We start from the raw sequence: 13436 nt of genomic DNA, 5'->3' as shown, positions 1-13436 counted from the left end.
AAATAGAAAATTAGAGTTTTTAGAATATTATTTATATTTTATAATTTTATAAATAAATTAAATATAATTTATTCATAATTTTATTTATATTTTAAAATAGATTTTATAATTTAAAAATATATAAAATATATTTTATATATAATTGTGTTTATATTTTTGTGGTATATACCTTATATACGAATTTCGGTAAGCAGCGGTATTTGAAAATTCATACCGTTACCTTACCGGAATCTTTCGGTAAGGTATCATACCGTACCGAAAGTCACGGTATACCGAAAATTCGATATTTTTTCAGTACGATAAAGCCGGCATTACGGTATTTCAGTATTTTTCCCCGGCCCTAGTATTATCAATTGAACTATACTTGAATATCAAGTTTAGAATATTTATCTTAAGGTTTATAAACTCTAATTGCAACCATGTGTGGCGAGATGTACCCCTAAAAGACGTGATTTTATCTTATCTGTTACTCCCTCCGTCCCGGCTAAGATGACACATTCCTTAGCCGGCACGGGGTTTTAGGAGTAATTGGTTAATGTGTTTAATTGGATAGAGAAAAGGTGAATGGAAGTATTAAAATAGAGAGAGAAAGAAAGGTGAATATTTTAATAGGGGTGAAAAAAAGTGGTTAAGTGTGTTAATTGGAGAGAAAAAGTTTCCAAAAAAGGAAATATGTCATCTTGGTTGGGACAAACTAAAAAGGAAAACGTGTCATCTTAAGCGGGACGGAGGGAGTACATTGAATTTGATTTGATCATTATTAGGCAATTACAAAAAAAATTGAAAAGTTGTGATTTTATATTTCAAAAGTTATGGAATAGATCAAAAGTCAAATTAAAAATTACTATAATTTTAAAAGAAATTATTATCCTTTTTAAAAGTATGTATACTGTATCTTAAAGAACAATAAAGTCCCTATTACAAAAGATAAATAGGTTAGGTTAGAAAAAACTAGGGTTTTGTTATGCAACTAGAGTCAACTCTACATATATACTAGGATATGATCGACAGGTCAGGTAATTTTTAAGGAAAATAAGTTAACAAATAAATTGTAATAACACCCCTAATTTAGTTACATTGTTTTCATTTTCCCTGTGAAAACAGTATTCTCATAAATATTATAGGAGTAATAAACACCAGTTTTGCTATTAAATACAAGCTTATATTATTAACAAAAGCATGATGCGTCCATCCATTACCCCACCACATGTCAGCATACGCAATGCGTATATATAACTCTATGAATTACATAAAGAAATTAGTGCTAGTTAAGTTATAATTCATCTTGATATACAGTATATATTTAAATAAATGGGTGTGTAATCTGACTTCAAATATTTCACATGCACCAACCAGTTATAACTTATACGAGTGAATTGTATATTTAAATAGTCCATAAACTATCCCATTTGAAGTTTGTACTCTAAAGAAAATAAAATTGTAATCTCTAAACTTATAATATATAGGGACTGCTTAGTTTGCGAGAGTTATATTTGATTTATGTGATTGAATCTTACAACTTAGTAGTAGATGAATAATTATATGACAATAAGTCATAAGCACTTCCTTCAATTAAAATAATTTAATAATTTAATTTTAAAATGAATAATCATATGATAATGAGTCGTGATAACTGAACGGAATTGTTGGGAGAGTAGTATATAATCTCATATAAATTCCTTTTTAACTTTTTGAATTTTATTTGAACACAAATGAGGAGATGTGTGGTGTTGGAGGTTTCTAATATGACCCATTAACCATTTAGGCCCATATATTGGCCCCACGCCCGATGCACAATTAGGGGTACACAAAAAATACTACTACTAAAATACGAAATATTGCATTTACTATATCAAAAGTAACGGTTTTTGCTATACCTTAATTTTTGGTACGGTAATAGTATTAATTTTTCTATATCATGGTATACTTTATGAAAATAGGTATACACTGATACTTTTAAATATTTTAAGTATAAAATAGATTTTTTTTTCCAGTATAGCGGTATTACGATATATCGTATATATACAGAAAATTCGGTATGGTATCAGTATGATATTTTGTCATGCCGTAATTTTCAATACGATATGCGGTATGTCGTTCTCAGTTCTGTATACCTTACCGACCCACCCCTTATGCACAATAGGTAAAGTAAGAGAGATGGAGGGAAATGTATAATTAAAGTAGTGTTTGTGGATAAAGGGACTCATATTATTATTAGTGTCACTACCAAAAAAAAAAAAACTTATCTCGTAGGAACACAAAAATTGAGATGCAATTACTTGTGTTAGAAAATTTTATAAAATAACAACAATTTAGGACGCAAAAGAAAGCGTTTTAAATTAAGGACAAATTAACTTTTATCTTTTTTGCACTTTTAGGACGCTTCCATTTTCATCCTCTAATTTTAGTTAGGATCCAACAATAAGGAAGCATTAGTTGCATATTTAGAAATACAAATTAGCAACATTAATTGCATTAATAATTATCTTTAACAGTTTTTTTTTAATGTGTTTAATGTTGTAACGGTGAGCCATAGTGGTATAAGTTATAAATAAATTTATATAAATATATATAGATAATATGTTGGAAATAACTTTTTATGAATAAAATGCTCATATTTTTATGGAATTGATAAAAGAAATTAAGTAGTGAATTGCAATTCTGCCGACACAAGATCTGAAAAAAAAAAAAATTATTTGGAATTTTAGGCAATCTTGATTTGAAACGTGGTAGATGAATTGATTGGTGGAGGATCACACCTATCAGAAAGTAAAAATACTCCCTCCATCCCGATTAAAAGTCATACTTTGATCGGGTACGGGTTTTAAGAAATGTAAAGAAGAGTTGGTTGAAAAGGTTAGTGGAATGTGAGACCCACTTTTTTATATTGGTTTTATAATAAAATGTGAGTGTAGTGAGTTAGTGGAATGTGGGACCTACTTACCATTTATGGTAAAAATGAAGTGTAACTCTTAATTAGGAACGGACCAAAATGGAAAAGTGTGACTCTTAATCGGGGACGGAGGGAGTATCTAATTTCTTTTTTGTAGTTATAAGTTGAAAAAAACATGACCATTTCAACTGGGACAAACTATGTACATTTGTTATAGTCCTTTCGTTCCAATTAAATTGAGACATAACTTTTAGGTACGGAGATTAAAAATTTGTATTAAAAAGTAAAAGAGAGGAATAAAGAAGAAAATATAAAGAGAGAGTAAAGTAGATAGTGGAATAAAGTAAGAGTGATGAGATATTTTGTTTTTTATCAAAAAAGGAATTGACTTAATATAATTAAAATATCCCAAAGATAAATATGACTCAACTTAGTTGAGATAAGTTGAGAGCGAGGGGTATTTAAATTTTTGAAAGAGATGCGACATAAATGCACGAATAATTTTATCTATCTACAATTAAAGCTCACTGGTGACGTGATCAATTTCTGTATTTATGTGTAAGATGACTTATACAGTACATAATAGTGTATGCATTATACACTACGTAGAATGGGTAGAAGCATTCCATTTAATTTAGAGTGTTCCATTGTTTATATATGGAAATATATACTCTCTCCGTCCAAAAAGATGTCACACTTTCCTTTTTAGTTTGTCCCACAAAAAATATCACATTTTCCTTTTTGGAAAAAGTTCTCTTCCACATGAATATAAAAATTATATTTTCTCTCTCCATTTAACACACAAAATAAAACCTCCTAAAATCTCGTGCCGTCCCACAAATATGACATCTTTTGTGGGACGGAGGGAGTACTAAAGTGACAATTCTTTTTAAACTGACAACGTACCATCAATCTTGTGATACTATGTGGCAAGTTATCCTGTAATATTAAGAACGTATTCTGTAATATTAATTAATAGGCGTTTTGTATGAATTTCTACAGATTGCATGATAGTAATAGGTGGACTGCAGATATTGAGTATTGCATTCATTATAGGCATAGAATGTTTAATACTTACATATAGACCAATTGCTTTTGTGTACAATTATTTTGCATTATAGACTATAATACAATAACAATCTACACTGCAATCCATCTACTACTATTATGCAATATGTAGAAATTCATCTAAAACACCTACTAATGAATATTGCAGAATAACGTGTCACGTGGCAGCACGGGGTTGGTGGTACATTGTCACTTTAAAATTGGTGTCACCATAACACACCCGTATGTATACATGTATTTCTATTTATCAAAAATTGGTAGAACATATCAAATAGTATTAACACTTAAATTTGACATGTTAGGATTTGTTATATATTGAACATTGAATTTTTTCTTTAGTGTATATTGAGTGTTGAGTTGGATAAAAGAATTAAGAATTGTACTAGTAGAAGCTGGTGAAAGAAAAATAAGTTGAAGTTTTAGAGAGATTTTTTTTAATTAGCTGTAATTAGGGTAGTATTTAATGAATCAAGAACATATATTATTAATTTATATGTAATGAGATTTATTGGTTCATATGATAATAGGAGTCATCATAGCCTGATCGAGTTTTATGTTTTAAGTTCTACGAAGAATATTTTGATAAGTAGTAAATGGTTTTTTTTCTACCTCAACTGGCGAACTATTAACTTCACACCAATTATTGCGGCATGTTTCAGTGTGCTCATTATTTAACAAATTAAATTTTGAGAAATTAAATTTAAAATTGATAGAAAAGAAAAAAGAATCAAAACTGCAAGAATAGACTACAGTGTGCACTGGCAAAAAAATATATATATTTTATAATTTTCATATATACGTGGCAATATTTTTTTATTTTCAATTACGTAAAATATGCAAACTGTAAAGTTTATCGGTAAGTATCGCCTACAACATCTAATAAAACATCTCCTAATATACCAAAAAAAAATTGACATATAAATAATAAAAATTAATTTTGATTTAGTGTAAATCTAACTCTAGTTATTTTTTACTTAAAAACAAAATTGAGATTGATTTTAAAGTAATATTAGAACTAATGATCTATTTTATTTTAAATTTTTGTGTATTATTAAAGATATATCATAAACACTTAAACATATCATATTTTGAAAAAAAGTTTAAAATGGGGGCTGGCATCCCCTACTCCAGTAAGATGCACAACAGGAGCTGCTGTAGTCCCTCACGACCCATTACTTTATAAAGTTTTTTTTTCAAAAGATTTTATTTAATGAATATAAATGTGAGAGACAGCCACCCTGATTGCATAGGGCTGGGAATTCGGTCATCGGTTAGTCGATTAACCGATGACCGAACTGAATCACAACGGTTCTCGGTTAATCGATAACCGACATTCCGAGAATTTCGGTTATCGGTTCGGTTTCGGTTCCAAATGCTAGGCGACGATCGGTTCTCGGTTAACCGGGAACCAATCGGTTAGAACCGATTTGAACCGCCCAAAACTAATCACGCAACTTTTCCTTCGCTATTCTACTCTCACGGAGCAGCACAACCTCCTCCACACCGCGCAGCTGGCAGCCATAATTTCCGGCGCTGCTTTTCTTCCCCCCGGCCGCTACTGCGACGCTCCGCCACGGACCCGCGCCTCCGCCTTCTCTTCACTCTGGATTTTGGCATTTTCAGTATAATTACCAGTTCACCACCATTTTAAGTATAAATATGTTTATACAAACATATAAAACGTTAAGAGCAATTGGTGCAAGTGGTTGGCTGACTGTTTCTCTCACCCATTGGCAAAGGATCGAATCCCAGCAGCATGTTTTATTTTTTTTAAAATTCGGTTACATCGGAAACCGATCGGTCGGTTAACCGACTGAATTCTCTGCCCTATGTACACCCACTCCAGCAGGGATCCCACCCCTTAAAATGAATAGTGAGCCGCCCCTGATGTGCTCCCCACTCTAGCAGGAATCCCACCCCTTGAAATGGATAGCGAGTCGATGTGATGGTCAACTGTGGCAGGCCGCAGCCCAAATTGTCAATACTGAATACTCCTACTTTTCTTCCCTTTGTAGGAACATTCTTTATCACAATTCTTCTTCTTCAATTTCGTTTGAATTGTCCTTGTTTTTCATCTGTTTTCTGTAGGTGATCCATACTGATTTTTCCAGAGACCAAATTCAAATTTACTGGTCTAATTGATACGGATAAGATTGTCAATGACATGTTTAGTTATTAGAGTGTCCACAATAAGACGAAATAGCCACGCTACAGCCACAACCACAAAAAACTTGTCCGCCTAAGAGTGTCCACGATAGGGAGCCCGCAGTGGCAGCCGCGTCCTTGGCGGCGCCGCGGCTCCCTGGTGCAGGGGTGGACGGCCATGCGCCGAGTTCGCGGCGAGGCAGCGGCGGTGGGATCATGGGCGCGTCGACCTCCGAGAGTTGCGGCGGCGCCAGTGTTCAAATTTTTTATTTATTTATTTTTTAAAATCTTTATCTATAAATAATCTATTCCTAAATCATTTTTTTCATTCCATTCTATTCTAATATAGTGTATTAAAAATGTCAACACGATGATACTGAAATGTAAACATAAACTTACGTTGATATTTTAATACATTGTTTTAACATTAATATTTAAATGTCAACACAGTTTATTAAAATGTCAACACAAATATGTGTTGACATTTTAATGTGATTGTATTGACATTTTTAATACACTATGTTGATGAGTTAGCAAGTTAGCAATTTAAGAAAAGTTAGCATTATAACGCACCCCTTGTCTACTATTTATTAAAATTTGTGAGCTTTAATCTCTTCCATTTATTTTAAAATCTAAAGGTGTAGATTTTGTCTTAATTTTGGATTATGATGCTATAAGCATTATAAGAGGACCCATTGGACGGAATTTTAGTTTTCAATAACTAGAAATTATAGAAAATGACATATATACCCTTATTTATTAAACCTAATAATAATATACCCTCTATATTTGTCTACAATTTTTTTTTTGTTTTTGTTCACACTAATTCTTATATAATTTGTTGGCTGATTTTATCATAATTGAGGTTCAATGATAGGCATTATTTTTAAAGTAACATTTTGATACTTATTTTAATATTAAACGTATTGTGATGATTTAATTTAAAATATTTTTAGTATAATAAAAAAAAAGATGAATATGGGAAAAGTAGTTTTGTGATTTAACGGAAATTTACTTCATTTAATTGTTAATATTTTGATCTTTTATGGAGTATCTTTTATTTTTTTTAATTACACTATTATTATATCATTAAAAAACCTTAAAATGAAAAAATTTAACAAAAAGTTACCTCATATTATGATAAAATCAACCTACAAAAGCAATTAAGAATTAGTATGAACATAAACAGAAAAACATAGATGAATATAGAGAAATAGCCCATGATCATATCAAACACTTTTGCATGTCGTTCGATGTAATATTACCTCTGTCCCATATAAGTTGAGTAGTTATTTTTTTTGGGGATATATAATTAAATTGAGTCATTTTTTTTAATAAAAAAATAAAATATTCAATTACTTTTACTTTATTCAATCACTAATTTTACTCCCTCTTTATTTTTTCCACGTTATTTCTAATTTTTATTTCTTAGTCTCTATACTCTAATTTTTTGACTATTCTTTCCACGTTATTTCTAATTTTTATTTCTTAGTCTCTATACTCTAATTTTTTGACTATTCAAGGGCATCATGATTGTGTTTTAAACCCCACCGTATGTACTTAAAGGATCCAAGTACATCTTAGTTGCCTAGTTGGCTCCAACTTTGGTAAGACAATATTGACTTTTCTCCATTTGAGTCCATAAAATAAATCTCATACTACTATTTTTAATATTTTAACGATTTAATTGCTTTTTTCAGGTCAAAAGTCTATGTATGAGACTCACCATTTATCTAACTAATTTCACTCACGTTCTATATATTATAAAATTATATATAAAAGTTGATTATTCACTTTTTATTAACTCATTTTCTTATTTTTCTTCACAAAATCAAACAATATTCTTTTAAACATGTGCTGATCAATCAAAATGAGACTTTAAACGGCGGACGGGGGGGAGTATTTCATACTATTATCATTATCATTTTTTTATGGTAATTGAAAATCGTGCTCTTTAAAGTCTGCTACCTTCTCCCTCTAACATCACTCATTCTTACCTCTGTCTCTCTCTCTCTCATAAAGATGGGTGTTTTTAGGGTTTTGTTGTTAGTTGGTTTGAATTTGTTGCTGGTAATAAGCGAAGCTGCAATTCCTACAAAAACACTCAGACAAATTAATAAGGCTAATAGAGATGGGCCTTATTTGGGATTGGTGATTCCAAATCAATTTGAGCTAAACCCTCTTCTTCAACATCCTAGCTATAAACCCTCTAATCTCACAATCGACGTCTCAGGTAAGTGTGAAAGTAGTGTTAGTGGATTGTGGATTCCATATTATTAATGATATATAATTACTTAAAACCTTTTTATATTTAGACTTTATTTAATTTTGAAGGACGGCTTAAAATGGTAAAAATTAATCAATTTTTTGAGGATGAAATGAGTACTAAGCGTATGATTTTTTACAGGAAATAGATTCAGGTTTGGAACTGTTGCTGGAGAAAAGGCCATTCTGGTTATGACTGGATTGTCTATGGTATATAAATATACATATGCACACTTCTTCTTTATTTTCATGGATTTTTCCTATAATTTTCAAATATACTAAACTATTAATATAATGTTAAAACCATCTTATCTGGTATTCTCTCCGTCTAACTATAAGTAAGGTATATTCCTTTTTAGGTCGTCTTATTATAAAAAAAGTATTTCCTTTTATTGCAAAAAAACAATACTCTATCTTTCTCTTACTTTATACTATATCTTCTCTCCTGCTTTTTTTTTAAATTTCTACTTTATTATCTTTTTATTTAACCACTAAACACCGCTACCTAAAAACTTGTGTCTGGAATAAATATGTCACACTTAATGAGATGGAGGGAGTACTAGTATTACCAGCAGTGGCGAACGCAGTTCGAACAAGAAAAATGAAAATACAAAGAAAATCAACAAGACAAAACAGAAATAACAAAATATTGCACTAGTAGGATTCGAACTAAGAGTTGAAGGTTTTTAGCCAATCTACAAACCAACTTGAAGTACTACTCCCTCCGTTGCAACTAAGTTGAGTAGCTTCTTTTTTAGGATGTTCCAGCTAAGTTGAGTCATTTTCCTTTTTGACAAAAAATAAAACAACTAATCGCTCTTACTTTATTTCATTATCTACCTTACTCTCTCATTATTTTTCCTGCTTTATTTTTCCCTCCTACTTTTCAATACAATTTCTTAATTTCTGTGCTCAAAAATTATGTCTCCAACTATTTTCAATACAATTTCTTAATCTCTGTGCTAAAAAATTACTATGTCTCAACTTAATTGGGAGAGAGGAAGTACTACATGACTCCCTATGTAATGAGTCTAAATAGATAATCTTCAAATTGGCGGGGTTTCATGTTGGACTATTATTTATTGCCATAAGTTTTCACTCCACCTATATATGTACCTCAACTATATTATCCAAGCAACTTTTGACAATTTAGGTATAATTAACAAATCAGCAAACTTGTTTTATTTTACATTGGCATTTCAAATTAATCACTAGATCCACATATGATGATACCACGTTTTTATGCTTGTACAATAAAATAATTAATTAAAACCCTAGCTAGTTGATATTAATATTAGGGTCTTAATATTTGTGCATGTAATTAGATAAATTCAGGCATCACAACACAACTGCTAGTGACATTGTTCAACCTGAAAGGAGTTATACATCATGGAATAGCTGGAAATGCAGATCCATCTCTACACATTGGAGATGTTGCCATTCCTCGTTATTGGTCTCATTCAGGTCTCTGGAATTGGCAGGTACTAACGGGAATACTAACTATAGAAACAATTCTCTATTTTATTCTCTGAGTATTATTCTTTTAAAAAATTATAAGAATTTGAGTGGTACTACCTTCGTCCAGAAAAATTAGTCTTGGTTGTGGACGTCGCGAGTTTAAATATATGTTGGTAAAATAAGATAATAGATATATAAAAAATGGTTGAAGTGTTGTTAATAGAAAATGAGACGCGCATCATTCATTATAAACAAACATAGATTAATTTTGGTAAACGACCCAACATAAAAAAAAATATTAGTATATTTCGTGACGGAGACAGTTGGTAATTGATGGTCACAAGATACTATAAAAGGGTATTTTAATTGTAGCTCTCAATATAAAGATGGAGACATATTTTTATACAAATACTCCTTTTATCTCCATTGCTTGTCTCATGCTTTGACTAGCGCAAATTTTAAGAATTTGTTTGATTTTATTAAAAAAATTAAAAAACAATTAATAAAATATGAATCATACCTTTATATACTATTTAATTTTATAATAATAATAATAATAACAATTATGAGTTAATGAAATATGATAATTACTTGGCAAAACTATCAAAAGTAAAATATGACAATTAATGGGACCGGACAAAAATGTGAAATAATACGACGATTAATAAGGAGGTGATGGAGTATTATTTGACCATATCACATTATTATTTGACCATATCAATTAGTATATATTTCTGTTTCATAAAAATAGAAAATTTTAATTTTAGGAAATAGACCCCCAAAATTCATAGGCACTAATTTCGCTATATTTTTCTCTTTCTCTTTCTTAAATTATCCATTTTTTTCTCCATTTCTTAAATTTTTATTGATTGTGTAACAACATTTGCAGAGGTACGGAGATGGACCAGAAAATCCCCTATCACTTGAAGCTAGTGGTGACTACACAAGAGATATTGGTTACATCAAATTTGCAAATTACTCCAAAAGCCCACTGATAATTTCTTGAACAATGTGTGGTATCAACCTGAGGAAGTTTTCCCCATCGATGGCACCCCTGAGGAAAGACAACACATTTTTTGGGTCCCTGTAGATCCTCATTATTTCAATCTCGCCAAAAAATTAGAGGTCCTTTCACACCACAAAATAATTAATCAATCAATTTATTAAAAAACAAAAATGTTAGTGTATGATGATATAATTTGCAGGAGGTGACATTAGAGAAGTGTCTAAATGCAACATTATGCCTAACTTACCCTCCGAAAATCGCCCGAGTAGCGCGAGGTACAAGCGCCAGCGTCTACGTGGACAATGCAGCATATAGAGGCTTCATATACGACAGATTTGAGGCGAGTCCGGTTGAGATGGAGAGCGCCGCCGTGGCGTTGGTCTGCCACCAGCAGAGGATCCCTTTTATTACTTTTCGGGCGATTTCCGACCTTGCTGGAGGCGGCACGGAAGAGTCCAACGAGGCCGACATGTTCACTCCGCTCGCCTCCACCAATGCGGTGGAGGTGGTCGTTCAGTTCATCAAGATATTCAGCCAAAGCTTGGTGTGAGCTAATGTTAATTAGCTTGCTTTTTTTGAATTTCCAATAAAGAAAAAGTCGTATCTCGTGTTGCCTTAGTGCAATACTTTCACACTCTTGTACTGTTTAATTGTCTTGTGTGTTAATGTGATTGTGTTTCTTGATTAAAGTTTATCATTTCATTTCGATTTTTCTAATTATTAGGACTAGTCAATAGTTTTTCGAACTTAAGTTTTTCGTAACGAATCAATAATTGGACCCAATAAATTGGTGACTGTCACAGGTCAGTGAGTAACTTTCAATCAAACTTTAAAACTTTGGCATGTGTTGCATGTGTAATGTTGTGTTTGTGTTTGTGTTTGTTGTGTGCACATATATAGTGTGCGTTGTGTGCGTGCAATATGTGTGTACGTGTTTCCACTAATACACTTTTGTTTTTATCTCTTTCTTACTTTACCAATTTTATATAAGTTATAATTTAACTAGTTATAAAAGATTATCTTGAAGTATTTAAATAAATGGGTGACTAATCCGACTTCAAATATTTCACATGCACCAACCAGTTATACTTATATGAGTGGATTGCATATTTAATTAGTCCATAAACTATCTCATTTGAACTTTGTACTCTCTAAAAAAATAAAATTTGTGAATCTCTAAACTTATGATATGTTCGTTTTATAAGATTATATTTCATCAGTATTATTTTTTATTAATGGGATTAAATCTCACAATTTAATACTAAATGGATAATTCTATGATAATGAGCTATGAAAATCGAACGATACCGTAGTACGTCCTCCGTACTCAAAGAGTATGAACAATTTCTTTTTTCATCCGTCCTTGAAAAGTATGAACTTTCTAATTTTGAAAAATTCAAACAACGTCTTATCTCTACATATCATTTACAACTTATATCATTACAATAATATAGACCCCACTCTCCACTAACATTATTTCCATTATCCTTTATCTTTTTCTCTTACTTTTTTTTTTATTTATTAAAATTTATGCCAAATCCATTGTTCACACTAGCTCTTTGGGAACGGAGGGAGTAGTATATAATCTCGTATAAATTCCTTTTTAACCTTTTGAACTTTTTTCGAACACAAATGGAAAAAGGTGTGTGGTGTTGTTGTGGGTTTCTAATATGATCCATTAACCATTTAAGCCCATATATAGGCCCAACGCCCGGAAATAGGATAACTATTTTATTCGTGTTTTTCCCAAAGCCTAATTTAGGGCGGTTAAAAATAGGATATCGTAATTTTTTTACTAGTAAATTGCAATTGAATTTTGGTGGTGGATGAATCGTTGGTGGAAGCAAAAAATATTAAATTTTGGAAATGAGGCAATCTTGATTTGACACGTGGTAGATTTTTTGTGAACTAGCTAGCTGTAACTATGGTATGTATTTAATGAATCAAGAACATATACTTAGTATCACTGCAATAAAAACTACAATAAAAAAAATCATTAAGGATATTTTTTAATGCATATATATAAAGACGCTGATTTGTGTTTCTAACATATTAAAAACATTTAAGTTTCAAAATCGTCTTTATTGTTGTTGTTCCAATTAAAATTAAAGGACGCAAATGGAAGTGTCCTAAAAAAAATAAAAGATTTAATTCATCTGTCTTTAATTTAGGGATGGTTTCTTTTGCATCTAAATTATTGTTATTTTTTAAAATTTTCCAACTAAAATAATTGTGTATCTCTGTTTTTGTGTTCTTAAAATATAAGTATTTTGTAGTGTATTATACTATCATGTAATGAGATTTATAGGTTCACAATAGGAGTCATCATAACCAGATTTTTAGGACATCCGCAATGGTGCGGACGATGCGACGGACGATGCATCGTCCGTCGCATCATCCGCCACTGCAGCATCGCGGACGATGGGTTAACCATCGTCCGCGGACGATGCGCGAAAGATACCCCTTCGTCTGTCGCATCGTCCGCCACTCTGGACGACGCGGACGATGGGTCGGACGATGCTCCAAAATTTTCTCTTATTTAAACACTATAATCCTCTACCATTTCACACACTCCAATTTCACATCTCTCCAATCTCTCTT

The 13436-nt window shown here is 31.4% G+C and overlaps 1 pseudogene; it reads left to right on the top strand.

Moving 5' to 3' along the window:
• Positions 1–8128: 8128 nt before the first annotated feature.
• On the top strand, positions 8129–11385 carry LOC125195279 (annotated as a pseudogene).
• Positions 11386–13436: the final 2051 nt, after the last annotated feature.

This window comes from Salvia hispanica, chromosome 6 (genome assembly GCF_023119035.1).
Source record: "Salvia hispanica cultivar TCC Black 2014 chromosome 6, UniMelb_Shisp_WGS_1.0, whole genome shotgun sequence".
NCBI classification, from domain to species: Eukaryota; Viridiplantae; Streptophyta; class Magnoliopsida; order Lamiales; family Lamiaceae; genus Salvia; species Salvia hispanica.
Note: the sequence above shows the minus strand (reverse complement) of the source record. Positions and strands in the feature narration are given on the sequence as shown.